At 48.6% G+C, this 18416-nt stretch overlaps 1 protein-coding gene and 1 pseudogene across 1 annotated transcript in view; one reads left to right on the forward strand and one right to left on the reverse strand.

The window, feature by feature from the left end:
- Positions 1-5974: 5974 nt before the first annotated feature.
- On the reverse strand, positions 5975-6485 carry LOC116095755 (annotated as a pseudogene).
- An 8790-nt stretch (positions 6486-15275) lies between these two features.
- The window catches only part of Slc6a9 (solute carrier family 6 member 9), a 36031-nt gene continuing 32890 nt past the window's right edge, over positions 15276-18416 (forward strand). Inside the window, exon 1 of the mRNA XM_031378385.1 lies at positions 15276-15515. The gene's annotated coding sequence lies outside the window, so the exon portion shown is untranslated. The remainder of the gene's footprint in view (positions 15516-18416) is intronic.

An 18416-nucleotide genomic window follows, 5' to 3' on the forward strand; every position in this document is an offset into this window, starting at 1 on the left:
AGAGGCAGGTGGATCTCTGTGAGTTCAAGGCCAGCATGAGCTACAGAGTGAGTTCCAGGACAGCCAGGCTATGCAGAGAAGCCCTGTCTCGAAAAACAAACAAACTAATTAATTTAAAATAACAAACTCTTATGAACTGTTAATGAAAAGTGTCTACTTACTATGTGTGTGTTATATTATGAAGTTGTAGGGATTGAACCCAGAGCTTTACATGAGTCTTCTATTACATTTATTACCTATCTATCTATCTATCTATCTATCTATCTATCTCTCTATCTGTATGTGGAGCACACATTTGTGTGGGCTTGTTTGTACTAGGAAATGATATCAGTTTTGTCAACTTGACACAAACTGAGTCACCAGGGAAGCAGGAACCTCGACTAAGATACTGCCTTCATCAGCTTGGCATGTAAATCAGTCTGTGAGGCATTTTCTTAATTAATGATTGATGATCCTCCCACTTCTACCTCCCAAGGGCTTGGATGGCAGGCATGTGCACTATGGGTGGTTCTACCTCCAGGAAGGTGGTCCTGAGCTGTACACGAAAGTTTAAGGCCCATGAAATGCCTCAGGTAACCCTGAGAGGACCTGAGTTCAGCTCCTGGGGCCCACATGTATGCTTAGAGTTTTCAAAAACTACTTTAATAAGAGTTCTCAAATGCTTCAACCCTCGCTTCCGGCCCACCGTCCAAAGGCAGGGGAGAAAATATGGTAAATAGGACAAAGGGATATGAACCTGTTTAGAAGTAGTTCTTTGCAGCAATTCCAGTCTCCATTTGTCAGGTTACCAGCAGTCCAGTTCAGTAGTGTCAGGATACGAACAGTCCAGTTCAAAAGTGTCACCAAATACGAATCGACAGCAGTGGCATGATCCAGCAGAAACTGCCAGGCCTCCACCGAGTTAGCAGAAGTCAGGGAGCAACTAGGACCAGCAGGAATGCCAGGAACCCTGTGCTGTGCCTCTCTCAATGAAGAGAAGATCAGCGAAGACATCAGACCAAGGAGTGTCACTGTCTGTTTCATCCTATTTATACTCTCTCCAAACATCAGGTGTCCTCCGACAGGTCGCGCCTCAGCAAACACCACGTGAATCTGCATCACAGGACACAACCAGAAACATGCACTTCACCCACATAGCGGAAGGAGAGTACTGACTCTGAAAGGTTGTCTCCAGTCACAGTCCGTGGCCACAACCACCAATGCTGGGAAGCTCCTTCCCTGGGCACAGGTTTGTATCTTAGGTTTCCAGTACCAGATGTGAATGTTGCCCTGTGGAGCAGGCATTAAGTCCATCAGAACGCGTTCTGTCTGTAACCACTCATGCCATATTACACTGGCTGGCATGCACCTTGCCTGGCACATCCTGCGCGGCACTCTCCATCCGAAGCCTGCAGGAGCCACCGCTGAATATGACTTTGAGCCACAATTCTCTCTAGCAACCTTACAGCTCCTCTCCAGCAACCTTACAGCTCCTCTGGTACTACAAAAGCTACCCCACAGAGAGAAGATTTTGACTCAGTCCAAACACTATTTCTTGAATTCTTGCAACCAAAGCATGAGACATCTTTAGCAACAGACTCTTTACCATCCAGTTCTGAAAAGCAACCAACAGCAGTGACTATAGAGTCTGTATTACTCTAAGATCTCAGTCATCAACTCCTGGAATGTAACCCACCACTAACACCGGGATGTTTTTCAGATTTAAAAAAAAAAGTTAATTGTATGTGTATGTCCATGTTTGGATATGTGCACATGAGTACAGGCACCTGCAGAATAGAGGTGTCAGCTCTCCCGACATCTGGAGCTGCAGGCAGGTGTGAGCTGCCTGAGGCGGGTGCTGGGGGCTGAACCCTGGGCCTCAGGAGGAATTCTATGTGCTCTTCCTCGTGGAGCCACTTTCCAGGCACACGCGCTGGGATTCTTATTGACAGCCGTTTGACTTTTGATGCCTGTTTTTGCTTTTTGTTTTTGTTTTGTTTTATTTTTAAATAAGATTTAAAATTTAAATACAAATTTTTATTTTTCCAGGCAGTGGTGGTGCATGCCTTTAATCCAAGCACTTGGGAGGCAGAGGCAGGCGGATTTCTGAGTACGAGGCCAGCCTGGTCTACAGAGTGAGTTCCAGGACAGCCAGGGCTATACAGAGAAACCCTGTCTCGAAAAAACAAACAAACAAACAAACAAACAAAAACAAATTTTTATTTTTATTTAAAGGTGCAGGCTGCTGTAGAGTGTAAAAATAATCACCTGTGGGCATCCCCCGTGCCTTCTCCAACAAGGGCAAGCATTCACAGATGCATGCAGCCCTTGTATCCTTCAAGGGCTGATTTTCCATCTTGTGTATTTCAATGGCACTCAAATGGGTCTCACATCTGTAGAACACTTGTGAGTGACCATTCTGTCTTCTATACAATAAGACCTTTTACAGAGGATGGGCAGGATGACAGTCAAGTCCCAACCAAACCACTCTCCCATAACAAGCAGCCGAGTTACAGAGACACCCTTGGAGAAGAAGCACTCTGACAGCCCATCCTTACCCACTCTGCAGAAGTGTCAGGGATCACAGCTCACAACAAACAAGACACTGAGTTTCTACTGGCATCTAATACCACATGAAAACATTTTGCTTGTTTTAAAATCATTTTCATTACAATTCTTATTTTTTATTTTTAATTGAAAATGTTAAGTATAGCCGGGCAGTGGTGGCGCATGCCTTTAATCCCAGCACTTGGGAGGCAGAGGCAGGCAGATTTCTGAGTTCGAAGCCAGCCTGGTCTACAGAGTGAGTTCCAGGACAGCCAAGGCTGCATAAAGAAACCCTGTCTCGAAGGAAAAAAAAAAAAGAAAAAGAAAAAGAAAATATTAAATATAATTACATCACTTTTCACCTTCTTTTTCCTCCCTCATGTACCACCTCTGCACCCTCTCTAAACATCGGCCTCTTTCTCTTTGTTATTGTACATATATGTACACACACACACACACACATAAGCGCTGTGGAAATCTCTGGTTTCTTTGGAGACTCAGTTGAGTCATGTGATGTCTTTCTGGAAGCTGTCTTATGAAAGGATGTTTTGCTGAGGCAGACACTTGAGAGGACCAATGATATGTGGAAAGAGTACGAGTAGAGCCCAAGGGACTGTGGATTGCATTAGTTCACCTTGCAACACTTTGTTGGTCTTCACTGATCTTTGTTTGTCGTGACTTTGTAGAGAAGAAGGCACCAAAGAACTTCTCATGGTATTCCAGCTGCTTCTTGCTGCTTCCTCAGACTCATGCCGATTCGACGGAGCCTCGTGGTTTCTTTTGGATCAAACCGCTGCTACTGATTCATCTTTGATGTTTGCCAATTGGACTGGACTTCTGCTACTGATTTGTGTTTGATGTTGTGGACTGGACTGCTGATATCCTGACAACGAAGATTGGTATCACCCCAGAGAACTACTTCTAAACAGGGCCACATGCTGGATTAAAGGTGTGCATCACCATGTCTGGCCCAAATATTTTAAACATTAACACAAGTCCAGTTATCCTGCATGACGCTCATCTGGAAGTGCCATTAGCCTAATCCTGACCTCCTTCGGGGTAAGGGGAGGGGTGTGCAGGAGGGATCTCCCATGGCTTTTGGTTTGGGAATCCTCTTATGGTCTTGTTTCTTTTTTCTTTTTAAATTATGTGTCTGTAATATGGGGATGTGCACTAGAGTGCAGAGGTGCCTACAGAGGCCAGAGGAGTGAGCTTGTGAGAAGTTTGGTGTGGTTGCTGGGGATCTCACTCAGGTCCTCAGGAAAGAGCAATGCATACTCTAACTGCAGAGCCAGCTCTCTAGCCATGCCTCCCCTGCCCCAAATAGTGAACTGTTGGTCACGTCTTATAAAGCCGTTAAAAGGCTCACCAGCACCAACTTTGGGTTTCCACTTGTCTTTTTCCTAAGGAGCCAGCTAGCTGTAAATCTACCCACGTTGGAATCCACGAGTCACAGAGAGGTCCCTTTGCTTGGCTTCCTCTCATCTTACCTGTTTTAGTACCCGACCGGCCTACATACATGCTGGTCTAAGTCATTTCTATCCGGCAAAGCCTCTCCACCTCCCAGAGGTTATTATGTCCTACCCCAGGGGCTCAGCAACATCAAGCCCCCTATAAACATTTGTGAACAAACAGGTTCACAAACTGGGCATCAAATATGTCCTCTCACGTGCCCACTTCTCTCTGTTGTCCTCCAGTCCCTGACATCCATGGGGGACCTCAGCTGGTGATAACCAGGAGTCTCTAATGGCCCATAGGAGCCAGTCCATTAGAGACGACTCCACAGCTCAGGTTGTGCAGTCTTCGTCTCAAGGAATGATGGATGATTATATTACTTATTTTTTCTGCTTTTGCGGTGCTTAGACTGTACCCATTGACACCCCCCCCCCATTCCCCAACAGCCTCACAAGCCAGGTGGTGAGAGGCTCTTTTTACGGCTGGGTTTAAAGTCTTTTTCCAGCTCAAGTGGCTCAGGTGCTGTGTGTCCCATGATTAACATGGGTTTCTTTGATGGGCCATTGTGAAGGCCTCCATCTGCATATTGAATCTCAGATATTTTTTTCTTCTTTATTAAAGGTCTGGCCTGAGATATTTCTACTTTAGTTGAAGTTTCTATTGCTGTGGTAAAACACCATGACCAAAGACAATTTGAGGAGGACAGGGTTTATTTCACTTTACACTTCCAGGTGACAGTCCATCACTGAGGAGAGTCTGGGCAGGAACCTGGAAGCAGATGCTGATGCAGAGAAGCGGTGCTGATGGGCTTGCTTCTCATAGCTTGCTCAGCCTGCTTTCATACAGCATCTAGGACCACCAGCCCAGGTGGGACACTGTCCACAGTGAGCTGAGCCCATCCACATCAATCATCAAGCAAGAAAATGTACCACAGGCTAATCTGGTGGGGACATTTTCTCCATTGATGCTCCCTCCTCTAGCTTGCGTCAAGCCGACGACAAAATACTGTCCGGGACAGTATCTTCTATTTTGTCAGCTGTGAACTTTTCTCCTGATTCTTGATTCTTCCTATGGACTCTAAGGTTTTGGATCCCATGAAAAGCTCCTTAGCAGAGATTTAACTTGCACCCTCTTTTCTAAGTATCCTGTTGGCTGTAAGATCAGCCATCTTCCATCTGGCTGCTCTTCTGCAAGTGAATCTCCACTGAGTGGTCATCTCCACCTTACAACTTTCATGCACATAGCAGTGGCCGTTAAACCTCAAGCAACCTGTTGACACTCTTGTCCCTTACGTGTTACTCTCAAGGCCTGAGGAAATTTTATCCCTTAAAAACGTCAGAATCTTCACCTTCATCCCTGCATGCCTACCGGTTGTTCTATCCTCAGACTGTGCAGCCTCTGTTCCATCCCCCCGCCACCACTAGCCAGGACCATGCAACAGCTCCTCCCAAACTTATCTCTGGTTCTGCCAGTCCCTGCCTGGGGACCATTATGCTGTGCCACCCTATGTCTAGGGAAATATAAACAAGCATCTACTCACCCCGCATAGGGAACCTCTGACAGAACAAAGCATGGGTACACCAGAATCCAACCTGGTAAATAATGAATTTATTGGCATTACTTATAGGAATATGGGCAAGGATCAGAAATGATGGAACGACAGCTTTATCACAAAGCCCACCCCAGCACCCAGTGCTGTGGTCAGAAAGGTGGCCACCTGGGGCTCACTGGACAGCCTGCAGGCCCAACAATGTCACTTTGATGAAGGGTGTCTCTCTCTCTCTTTTTTCCTTAGTTTTTATTTATAATCATAAACTTAACTTTGCAATCCAGCTAGACTTGAAGGGGAATGAGGAAAAAATATGAAAGAACTTCAGTAAGAGCAGAGATGACAGGGTATTGCGAGCAGATGGGTTGGGGGGTGCTCTCCTGAGCTACAGAAGGAGTGCTTTGATGGGTAAACTGCCTGCAAGTCAAAAGAAATTACAGCTCTTCACAGTCTAATGGTGATCTTTTTGCTGGTCTTGCCATTTCTGGACCCAAAACGCTCCATTCTCTCCCCTTCCCAAAGACCACATGCCTGCCATCCAGCCAGTCAGTCTTGGCAGTGCAGATAAAAAACTGGGAACCATTTGTGTTTGGTCCAGCATTTGCCATGGACAAGATGCCAGGACCTGCATGCTTCAGGATGTTCTCATCCTCAAATTTCTCTCCGTAGATGGACCTGCCACCAGTGCCATTATGGCGTGCAAAGTCACCGCCCTGGCACATGAATCCTGGAATAATTCTGTGAAAGGAGAAACCTGTATAGCCAAATCCTTTCTCTCAGGTGCACAAAAGTTTTCTGCTGCCTTTGGAACTTTGTCTGCAAACAGCTTGAAGGAGACGCAGCCCAAGGGCTCGCCATCGGCCTTGATCTCGAAGAACACGGTGGGGTTGACCATGTCTGCAGCAAGCGGCGAAAAGCAACAGCGGCGTCTGCCGGATGTCTCTTCTTGGGAGCTCAGCTTGTCTGAGAGTATCTCTCAGTAGTTCTTACTGCTTCTGTACGTTTGAGAAAGGAGGAACCTACTCAATCTGGTCGGCTTCAGGGACTTCTTGCAGTTTTTAAGTTGTTTACTTCTTGAATCTAACTAAGCAGCTTCCCTGAGGAATGGAGTGTTGCCCCTCCCTTTAGACAAGTGCTTCTCAATCTTCAAAATGCTACCACCCTTTACCACAATTCCTTCTGCCGTGGTGACTCCCGACCATAAAATTATTTTTGTTGCTACTTCATAACTAAAATTTTGCTACTGTTATGAAACATAACATAAATAGTTTGGGGGATAGAGGTTTGCCAAAGGGGTTACGACCCACAGGTTGAGAAGTGCTGCCTTAGAACATCCTGCATCTTAAGATGGAAGGTTTTATCTCATAGGAAATGACAAGTACCAAATAACCTTTCCAGCTAATTGTGGATATTCTTGATGTTCCCGGAAAGCTGGAGATGATAGCTTCCTGAAGATAAATAGCATTGAAGACTTTTCATATTTTAGTACATTAATTGGTCTATTCTTGTGCGGTGAGGATCGTGAGCTCAAGGTTATCGTTAGAATGGATAACATGCAAGAGTCTGTCCCCAGAAAAGTACTCATTGATCTGTGTTATACTTTGAACAGCTCATTTACACAGCATGATTTTGTAAGAGGTATTAAATCATTTGAAGAATACTGCTTGACCAACCTACACAGCTCTCTCTCTCCCCTCCACCTCCCCCCCAATCTCTCTCTCTCCCTCTCTCACGAAATTTCTCATGTAGCCCAGGTTGGTCCGGAACTCACTATGAAGCTGAGGATACTCCGAGGCCTAATCTTCCCACTTCCGCCTCCCAAGTGTTGGGATCACAGCCATGTGCCCTCATGCTCAGTTTCCCTTCTTTTTTTGAGGCAGGGCCTCACAGTGTAGCCCAGGATGTCCTGGTTCAGGATTAAATAGAACTCATAGAAATCTTCCTGCCTCAGCCTCCCACCTGTTTAAATGTTGACACATCTCACTATACAATATCAAAAACTCAGTAGAAATGCACATTCAGAACATTACCACTAGTCTCATCAGGTCTGGGAAGCTTTAAATTCATGGCAACAATTTTACCAATTCTAATTTTTACATAGAAGCTCTAATTTCATCTTTGGCAACAAACACTAATACTTTATTTCTTGGACTAACAGACTCATTTCATTCATTTTAGAGAAAAGGTCTGACAAATACCCCAGTCTGAGAATTACAGCTCATCATGTTGGGGAAATTCAGCTCATGAGCTTCCAGACATCCCAGGCTCCAAGCACATCTCAGGATCTGCCTCCTTCTCAGGAATCCCCACTTTGGTAGGTGGGCACTCTGCTTTCCCTGTGGGCCAGCAGTCCAGTATTCTGGTAAATGAAGTATACTTCCCATTTTATCATACACAATATTGAAAAGGCATGGCCTAGAAGGTTATGTACAGCCAGTCATTGAGCAGGGTGTGGAGGCACACACCTGTAATCCCAGCACCTGGACACCTGTGATCCCAGCACCTGGACACCTGTAATCCCAGCACTTGGACACCTGTTCTCCAAGCACCTGGACACCTGTTCTCCAAGCACCTGGACACCTGTAATCTCAGCACTTCTACCTGTTGTCCCAGCACTTGAGAGGCTGAGAGAAGACCAGGACCTTGGCTCACAAAGCAAGTTAGTTGGGGCTGGAGAGATGGCTCAGAGGTTAAGAATACATTTTGCTCTTGTAGAGGACCCAGGCTTGATTCCCAGTCACTGTATGGTGGTTTCCAACAGACTGCTGCAGTCACCATGCACATACACAGGCAAAACATGCATACACATAAACAAAATCAGGACATCTCTAAACAAACCTATCCCTCAGTCCCCGCCCTTCGAAAAGACAATTCAATGCATAGTTCCTAATCAGCTGCCAAGTTCCTTGACCCCTACTTACATGCCAGAATTTCTACTTACTGTCACTCTGGTGTCCTCAGTGGAAATATCAGCAAGTCAAAGTGGCAGATAATGATTTGTTACTGTTAGCAAATAGCTTTTGCCTGTGGATCCCCTGAAAGGATCTTTGCTCCTACCAGGATCAGTTAGCATCTCAGAATTGTTCAAATTACAGAATTACAACAGCTAACCCAGGTGCAGCGGCTCATACCTATAATCCCTGCAATGAGATTACAATCTCAGCACTGCAATCCCAGTTCGAGAAGAAGGCTCAATGTGAACTGGAGGCCAGCCTGGCCTTACATAGTCAGCTCCAGCTCACACAATAGCCACATTTACTTTATATTTTACTTTAAAATATATGTGTGTGTGTGTTATGTATGTATGAGTCTGTGTGTGAAGGCATGCGCATGTCACTGTGTGTGTGTGTGTGTGTGTGTGTGTATAGGTTAGAGGATAATCTTGGATATTGGTCCTCCCCTTCCACCTTGTTCAAGGTAGGATCTCCTGTTTACCATTGCACTTCCTGCTCCAGGGTAGCTGACCTGCTTCTGTGGATTCATTCTCCTGTCTCTGTCTCCCATCTCACCATAGGCATGCTGGTATTATAGACCTCCATTACTGATTTGGGCATCCACAGAGGTTCAGAATTCACCTCATCAGGCTAGTGCTCCAAGCCCTTTCACCTGCCCAGCTGGCTCTCTGGTCCATTTTCTTTTCTTTTTAAATGACTCTTTTAAAAAAGCCATCACTACAAGGCATGTAAAATGCTTTCACAAATATCTCATGGAAAAAAAAAAAAGAAGACCAACGCCATCTGTGGTACTATTTGCTTTACTTCCTCAAAAATAAAAGTGGGGGGAGGAGAGGAGGAGAATTCGGCCCCAGGGGACTGTATCAGGCATGTGAAGCCATCCATCATGTATGTCATGGTGAGCCGACACAGTCCTGGGACTCAAAAGCCTAGTGGTGCTGGGAACTCAGGGCCCTCTGCCACCTTCTCTGCTCTCACAACCCCACTAGCTGCAGAATGTCCATAATACAGCCACCCAGTTATGTTCTCTGTCTGTCTGTCTGTGTCTCTGCCTTTGTCTGTCTGTCTGTCTGTCTGTCTGTCTGTCTCTCTCTCTCTCTCTCTCTCTCTCTCTCTCTCTCTCTCTCACACACACACACACACACACACACTCACTCACTGCTGTGGCTACTCTCACATAAGTAACAAGCTGAACCATGTGTATGTTACAGCTACACAGTCACATAAAAGCCATAGAAAAGTTCCAAGAGCCAACAGCCAACCTCATAGTGTCCAACCCAGTTCTTACTGTTTCATAGTCACAGACAGAGAGCTTCAACCCGCCCTAGACTCATTCATGACCCTCAGAGACCAGCATGGCCCCTATGTTAAACATCGTCTGCCTTGAGTATCCATGTACACACACACTCTAAGCAGTCTGTGCATACTCTGATAGCATAGACTTTGGACACATGCCAGCCTGGGCTCAAGTTCAATCTTTTCCACTGATTAATTGTATAATTATTTAACCTGTATGTCCTTACCTCTAGAAAATGGAGATTATTTTTACTTTACAAATTTGACGTGAAGATAACATAAAATAACTAGGCAAATGATAGTATAGTCCACTGTCTGACCCAGTGTGACCTGAAGAGTCACGGTAACTGCCATGTGTGGCTCTTGTCACCAGAGGGCATCAGGGCTCCAAGGTGCCTGTGGAATTTGTTGGAAACAAATTTCCCAGGAAGGCTGGGATTCCTGGAGTTTGCGGATATGTGCAGACTAGGGAGGCATACAGGTGTATCGAGGCTGGGAAGATTCTGGTAAACCCAGCTAGGGCCCCTGTATGATTCTGGACATGCAGGGCACACTCTAAGGGAAGATCCTGACTAGGAGGAAGCATGCACAGTTCTCCCTTCTTTCACACCCCTACTGGGCAAATCCTTTAATCCCACACAATGTCAGGCTTCAGCCACTGCTCCTAGCACAGAGGAAGCCTGAAGACATGGGTTCCAAGTCTCAGTAGTAGAGGACCTGGGGTGCCAATCCTGGGAAGCAGGATTCTGAGCACCAATCCCCATGTCTCACAGAGACAGCCTTCCTTCCCTTTCCTGGGTTGCGCCAGAACTTCCTGGCCCTGCTGTCTTTCCTGGTATGGAGCCAGCCCCAGCTGGCCTTTCCCCTCCACACCTGCTCCCCGGGGGCCAGGCCCTGGTAAGAGGCTTATCAGACATGTGTCGGGGACAGATAAGGCACACCCCCCTGTACCCCACATGTCTTATCCAGCCCTGCCTTCCCAGCTGCTTGGACCTGTAGGAAGGCTTGCTGGCAGAAGGAACCCCACCCACCTAGGCAACCAGGTCACCCTGTCTCCAGCCCTCGAGGGCTCCCTTCCCAGCAGCCTCATTCCCTGGGATGTCATCACTTGTGGGGAAGCTTTGTCCATCATTCATGTCCAAGAGAAGCTGGGAAAGTGAGATCAGAAAGCAGTGCTCCCCAGGCACCAGGTCAGCAGCTGGACTGGGAGCCAGGGGTGGTGTCACAGGATCCTCCCCCAGGGTAGAGCTATTTTGGTGTTGGCTGCTTCACACATAACCACTCCTCTTCCTGTCCTCCCCATCCATAGGGGCTCTGGGTTCATTGGGAACAGGGACAGTGGGAAGAATTTATGCCACCACAGGGAAGCACTGAGTATCAGCCTCAGGTCTGGAGTCAGCCCTGTCCTCCTCACAGAGAGACTCAATATTTGGGAGTCAGAGGGACCTTCCGTCCCATCCCTTGGAACAGCACTGAGAAGGGAGGGATCGTTGGAATGGACAGTCAGATGAACAAAGCACCATGGCATAGACTGCTGGTCACACACATAAACATGTGGATACCGCTCCTGGTGACACAACACCATGTTATCTATGGTGTGCCCATAGGACTCAGTCTCATAGCCATGTCCTTGACCACACATGGACTCTAGATGACCTCATATTGGACTATATGCCAACACTCCAACAATGATACATATCAAGCACCCCATGTGTGGAGGGGGGAGACCCCTCTTAGTCAGGGCCATATTCTTGGAGAGCGACACAATTCTTAGCACACAATAGATGGTCAGCGATATTTGGTTAAGTGGTTGCTAAATTTTACAGGTCCTATGACCAGAGTTGGGTAGGGCCTGAGGAAAAGCCATTCCAGGCTTAGGTGGGAACATGGCCAGGCAGGACATCTCCACTTTTGTCACTGTTACTTCCAGCCCACTTCAGTCATGGCTACTCCTCGGCTCACACCAGTCACGTAGAGCCACCTCTCCTCTTCTCTGGTGACCTATGACAATGATATTCTGCAAGTTCAATGTAGGGAACATTTGAGCACAGATTTTGAGTCCTCTACAGTTGGGGGAATGCTGGTTTCCTTGGCATTGTAAAGCGCTGTTAAAGGCATGTAAGAATCTAGGCATTGACTCCTCTGGAGACTTGGAGGGCTACCTAGACAGGGCCAAGGTCAATGCTTCCTGTCTGTCTGCCTGATGTCATTTGTGGACACTGAAGTCCTGCCTGGATTGACTTAAGCTGTCATGAACGAGGGTGACACAAGATGACCCAAGAGGCACGTGGAGCCCCAGAGGAACTCATGGATTTAAACAGCTGTTCCACACTGGGTCAGGGCCGGGAAGGAGTTGTGTAATGATGGTTGGGTTTCAAGTTCAAGAGAGGATGATTCTGAGAGCAAAGCCAAGACAGGATCCTCCTAACAATGCTTCCTAGCCCCCTAGGCTGGGACTGTAAGGAGGTAGGAACCATGCTCAAATTTAAAGTACAGAACAGCACCAATTTCTCCGTAGTGTGCTCAACACACCTCCATTAAGATGCCTCTAAAAGTGGCTCAAGTCTGCTATTCCTCTTCTATACCTATTTGGACTCCAGTTAAGTCCTCTGATACACAGGATGTAATCCTTGCTGGCTTGTTGGTGACAACAGACAGGCACCCAGCCAGCACTGGGAGATCTGCTGCTGGACCCAACCCTCCCAGGAAATAACTCTGTAACTAGAGGTTCCAGAGACACACCTCAGTAAGCAGTGGGTGTGGTCCAGCACTGCCTGCGCACTTGCTTGCTGTCCTGTCCTCAGGTAGCAGGCGGCCGTGATCTGGCCCCATCCTTCCTCTTGTCTATTAGACCTGACCACCCTCCTCTCCCACTGGCTGGCCATGTCTTTTCTTCCTGTGGTCCAGCTGCCCAGGGCGGGGACCTCCCCATCAAGCATGAAGGCCCTCCCAGCTCTGACCTGGGCTAGGCCCAGACCTGTCTCCCCTGAGACTTCATACTGATTGGAAAAAACCAGACACTCTAGTTCCTGTCTCTCAGAGACAGCTTTTTACCAATGGAGTGTCTCCCTCCAGCCTCTCTTTAAGACCTACTGCAAGCAAATGTGTGGCCGTCTGAAGCTTTTTATTAATCAGATGGATAACATACACACATCTTTTTTGCTTTGTCACTGTTAAATAGCAAAAAAACCCTTCATAGCCAGCATGCCAAATTTCTCCAAATGCCCCTCAAGATAATAATCTTTTTCCTCAAACCCTGAACTTAAGAACTAGGTTGCTTCTCAAATCCCAAACTTTCTGGTAATACTAATTCTGCACACCTCTTTCTCCTCCTCAAACCTCCCTAGGCTTCAGTGGGGGGGGGGGCAGGGAGGGGAGGTTTCTACTCTGGGTGTCTAGCTCTCAGTATCCCTGCATCAGCTCCCCTTCAAATGGGTTCCTTAGAGTGGATAAGGGACCTACTTTTCACTGGGCCACTAACAAGAGAGGTAGAAGAGAGGAGTGCCAGTGATTCAAGGCCAGCCAGGGGTACATAGCAAATTTCATGTCATCCAGAGCTGCATAGTAGTGGTCACTGTCTCAAAAACCAAACCAAAACAAAGCAAATAAACAAAAAGCAAACAAGAATAAAACAAAACAACCCTCTCACATACACACAAAGCTCAGCATAAAAGCTTTTAATCCCAGTACTGTGGAAACAGAAGCAGGTAGATCATTGAGTTGGAGGTCAGCCTAGCCTATACAGTGAGGTCAATGTCAGCCAGAGCTTTATAGTGAGACCCCATCTCCAGAAAAAAAAAATTCAGAGTGTGGAGAAGGGCTGTGTGTGAGGGGGCACCAGGAAGAGGGGCTGAATCTGGATGCAAAATGAATAGAGGGAGAAAAAAAAAGGAAAAATTCAAAATAAAGTTTTAAACATTTTCTTAGAACCCATGTAATGCCTTTTAGGTCCATATAAGGCAGACGGAAGCCTCTCCCTCAACCCCAGCCTTCCCTTAATTCCCTTTACCTGGCGGCTTCTCTCAACAGCCTCCTAGCCACCTGTCTTGGGAAGGAGCTGTTTCGGATAATCTAAAGAGGAGGCAGGATATGAGAGACCATAAACAATTTGTAGAGAAACCTAACTCCTGGTAGGAAAGATGAGAAGTATTTAGATACTATCTGCCCATCCAGGACTTGAGCACACACACAATTACACACCCTGCTGCAGGACCCACAGTAACACTTCTAGGAGCTTCTACACAAGCATACTCAAAGGCCACAGGCACAACAGATTGCTTAGATCTACATGTGTCTCCTCCCTACTTTATGTAAAACTCCGATAATTAGTTCGTAGGAAACTATAAACCCCAAACAAGCTATATCTGCTGTGTTCAAGGGCAAACTTAAAAGTGTCTTCCTAGATCTGATCAAACCTCCAGAATGAACAGATTGTGAGTTCCATGACAGTAGAGAGCAATATATATGAAGGTAGTTCTGGGAAAAGGCTGTGTGGTAGAGAGAGGCACTAAACTAAAGGCAGTGTGCTGGCTGTTGTCTTTTTCAGTGATTATAAATTAATAAGGTGGCTTCTCACACCAGTTAGTCTTGTGTGCGATTTTGACATGGATGCACCTGCTTTTTGAAGACTGGAAGTCAATGAACAAGCAAAGTTTCCTGGCCGGAAAATGATGAGAACTCAGGGCGCTGAGTGGAATCCGGAGCACGTCTCTCCATACCAGGACCTTTCGCTGAACACTGGCGAAGCAACAACAGTTGCTTCCTGGCAATCAGTACTGTCTGGTTTGCTGGAAGGTTGGTGGTTTGCTCAAGGTAAGCAAATATGGAAGCCTGTTCCAGAGGCTAGGCACCACTGCCAGTCTGGAGCAATGCGTTTCACGTGCATTTCTTTAGTTCATTCTCTCCATTTTGCAGAGGAAGAAACTGAGGCTCAGTTTTTTGGCAGAGACTGCAATCCAGGCACCCTGAAGTAGGCAGCCTCTGTAGCACGACTAACCAGGTAGGGCTGATCAAATCAGTGTTGGAGAATTTCGGGAGAAAAGGGCTCCCCAGCTTTGCAATCACAAGGAGTGGGTCCCAGGCTTTTCTCAGCGGTGCCCACAGTCTCTAGCGGCATTACTCCAAAGGGAACGGAATTTGCTCTTGACTTCTCTCTAGGGGGAACGCAGGCGCAGAAGGCCAGGGGCCTGGCGGGCTAACTGCAGCCCCAGCCCCCCAAAGCGCCCCAGGCCTTTTGGCTTCGTTCCAAGCTTAGCCCGAAGGGGAGGACATCTGCTTCCTCCAAGTGTCCCAACTGAAGGGCAGAGAGGCAAAGGAGAAGGGGACTCCTTTGCCGAGCCTCACTCCCAGGGGTTCGTGAGGATCAATCATCTGAAAACTAGAGCCACTTGTAATCTTATTCCCTGGTAGGAGGAGCTTGAGTAGTCGGCACGCGGGAGGGAGGAGATGGGACCAGGGCGGGGGAGGGCGGCCAGGGGAGCCGCTCAGGGAGGGGAGGGACTTGGCTAGGTTTCTCAAGCCTTCTTCACTCTCCAAACTTTCACCAAACTCTTAGCCCCCGCCTCCCTGAAACCAAAACACAACAAGCTCTGGAGGAGCGGCAGGCAACGCGGCGGGGCGGGAGGACTGGCGGCTGCAGAGAGCCTCGGGAGGCTGATGCAACTTTCCCTTTAAGAAAGCCACCTGGGCGCACCGCGGTGCGGACCCAGCTCGCCTGGGCCGGGGGCAGCAGTATGGTAAGAGAGCTGGGGGAAGGGGGATTTGCGGCCCGTGCCTACGTCTGTCCAGACGTGGTTCTGGGCGTTTCTGTGTGTGACTCTGGGAGGCTGAGCCACAGGACCAGCGTTTGGATGTGTGTGTGGTGCGTGGATGCGATAGCGTTTGCTTGCGGGCATCTGTGGCTAAGAGCGTGAGTGCTCGCACTGTGATGTCTGTCTCGCCGCGAAGGTCTGGGTAGGTGCGTGAGTCTGTGTGTCATCCTTGTCACCAAGGAACTAAAGCAGGCGGGAGGGAGGGTGATTTCGGAATGGGGGGGTGCGCTGCGTGCCGACGCCGGCTCAGTGGGGGCGGCTGGTACAGGGCTGTGCGCGCAGCACCGGAACCGAAGAGCGTCCTCGGTCTTTCTAGGGCGCCAGTGGGTCTGTCGCGGCCGGGAGCCGGCAGCGGGGTCTATGCTCCGCGTGCAGCCTCTCGCCCCACCTCCTCTCCCAGCCGTCCTGGCTACCTATCTGGCCGCCCCAGCCGGCGGCCTTCCTAATCTGCCCGCCCACTCGCCCGCCGGGTGCCGGTTCCCGCGCGCCCGTGGTTCCTGGGAAGCAGCGAGGAAGAGCCAGCCCCAGCGCCCTCCGGTTCTCTTTTGTCCGCGGCTCGCGTGGCTGCATCTTTGGAAAGGGACTGCGGGGCGGAGAGGGGTTTGGGGGAGATTGCTACTCTGCGGGTAAAAATCCACGCCCTGCCACTCGAGCCTTCACTCTAGCCTTCCTTCTGGGCACGCTTGGGGCGAGTGCGGGCGGCCACAGGTGAGGCCTGGTTTCCCGCAACTCCGGGGTGCTTGCCCCCCAGCCTGTACCCCGCAGCAGGCCGCCGCACACGAGCAGGAGCTGAGGCCGGCGAGCCGGGAGGGGGCTTGCCCGCGGATCCGGGAGGGGCCGAGGACGGGCGGGGGCGGGGCGAGGGGGCGGGGACCTCGGTACCCCGGTACTTTTCCACCGCGGGGGGCGGGGCGGCATCCTCCACGCCAGCTGAGAGGCGCACACGTGGTGGCTGATGTAACGCCCGCCCCCCAACACACCTTACACACTGATTAAAGAGAACCGGTCTCATTTCGAGGAAGTGGGCACCCCGGGCGGTGCCGAGCCTCTAAAAGTGACCGCGCCCCATACTGCCTGCCCGTCCCGGGCCTTCAAGTCCTGGCCGGGCAGCTACTTAAAGGGGCCGCACCCCCTCTCGGGCCTGTTTTTCGTAGGCCACGCCCCTCGCCAATCACTCTTAAAGGAGCCGCGTACCCATCCAGCACTCTTGACAGCTCCCTCACAAAGCCTGTTCTACTTTTTTTCTTCATGTTTATTGCTTTTGTATTTTGGAGACAGAATTTCCCTGCGTAGCCCTGGCTATCCTGAAACTTGCTCTGTAGATCAGGCTGGCCTTGAATTCAGAGATCTGCCTGCCTCTGCCTCTGCTGGGATTAAAGGCATGTGCCACCACAGACTGGTTCCTGTTCTATTTCTTAATTGAAGCAAGTCTGAGGCAATGACCACTAGAAGATAAAGGATAGAGGGCAAAGAAGGGGCAAAAAGAACACCTAAGAGGTTAGAGACATCCCCAAATGGAGAGACAAAAGGTTAGAGACTAGGTGATAGGATTGGTTAAGGACTAGTGGAGAATATTGAGCGTGCCCAAGTATTTAAAAGACCTCAGAGAAAACACCCTCTTCGTCCTTTTGTTCAGCGGGACTACAGTAGTATAGTTCTCAGGATACAGGAGAATCACACCTCTGCCCTGGCAGAGCTCTCCAGATAGAGGGGGTGGACAGAAGCATCTTGCATTTACCATCAGCATGCTGTATTCATTCTTGAAGGACTGACAGAAGAAGGTGGAGGAAAACTTCATGAAGATAATGGCATGGGGACTGGATTTTGATGTGGGTAGGCAATGTACCAACTGGTGAAAACTGGGTACCAGAGATCCGTACAGAGGGAACTGTTGCCTGAGCAAAGGTGGGGAGGCAGGAAGCCTCTGAGAAGGCTGACCATTGCAGCACATAGCTGGCTTGGTGCCCCAGATAGGTCTCCTCCTTCCAAACACTGAAGTACTTAAGGTTAGGGAGACCTGTTGCCTTCAGTTACCAGTGAGGGCTTAGTTCATATAGACCCCTAAAATTGGCCTACCTAGAGGCTGGAAAGATGGCTCAGTGGGTAAGAGCACTCTGACTGTCCTGAGTTCAAATCCCAGCAACCACATGGTGGCTCACAACCACCCGTAATGAGATCTGATGCCCTCTTCTGGTGCATCTGAAAACAGCTGCAGTGTACTTATGTATAATAATAAATAAGTCTTATGGGCCTGAGTGAGCAGGGCCGACCAGAGTGAGCCAGGTTCACCAGAGCAGGCAGAGGTCCTAAAAATTCAGTTCCCAACAACCACATGAAGGCTCACAACCATCTGTACAGCTACAGGGTACTCACATACATAAAATAAATAAATCTTTAAAAAAAAAATGCATACTGGGGCTGGCTGATATTCTAGACAGCCAGGGCCTATAGTTCCTGGCACCAGTGTCAGGAGGCTCACAATCGCTTGTAACTTCAGCTTTAGGGATGTGGGGTCCTCTGTAGGCACTCTCCCAACCTCTATTCCACCCCTGTATGTATGCATTCACAAGCATATAAATAAAAATTAAAAGTAAGTTGGGTGGTAGTGGCACTGAGAACTTTAATCCCAGTTTTTGGAAGGCAGAGGCGAGCAGATCTCCTGAGTTTAAAGCCGGTGTGGTGTACAGAGCTAGCTCTAGAACAGTCAACGCTACACAAAGAAATCCTATCTTGATGTACCAACAGGTGAAAACTGGGGACCAGAGATCCTTACAGGATCTTAAAAAAATAAATAGAGCCAGGCAGTGATGGCGCACGCCTTTAATC

The sequence above is a fragment of the Mastomys coucha genome, unplaced genomic scaffold (genome assembly GCF_008632895.1).
Source record: "Mastomys coucha isolate ucsf_1 unplaced genomic scaffold, UCSF_Mcou_1 pScaffold18, whole genome shotgun sequence".
Lineage (NCBI taxonomy): Eukaryota > Metazoa > Chordata > Mammalia > Rodentia > Muridae > Mastomys > Mastomys coucha.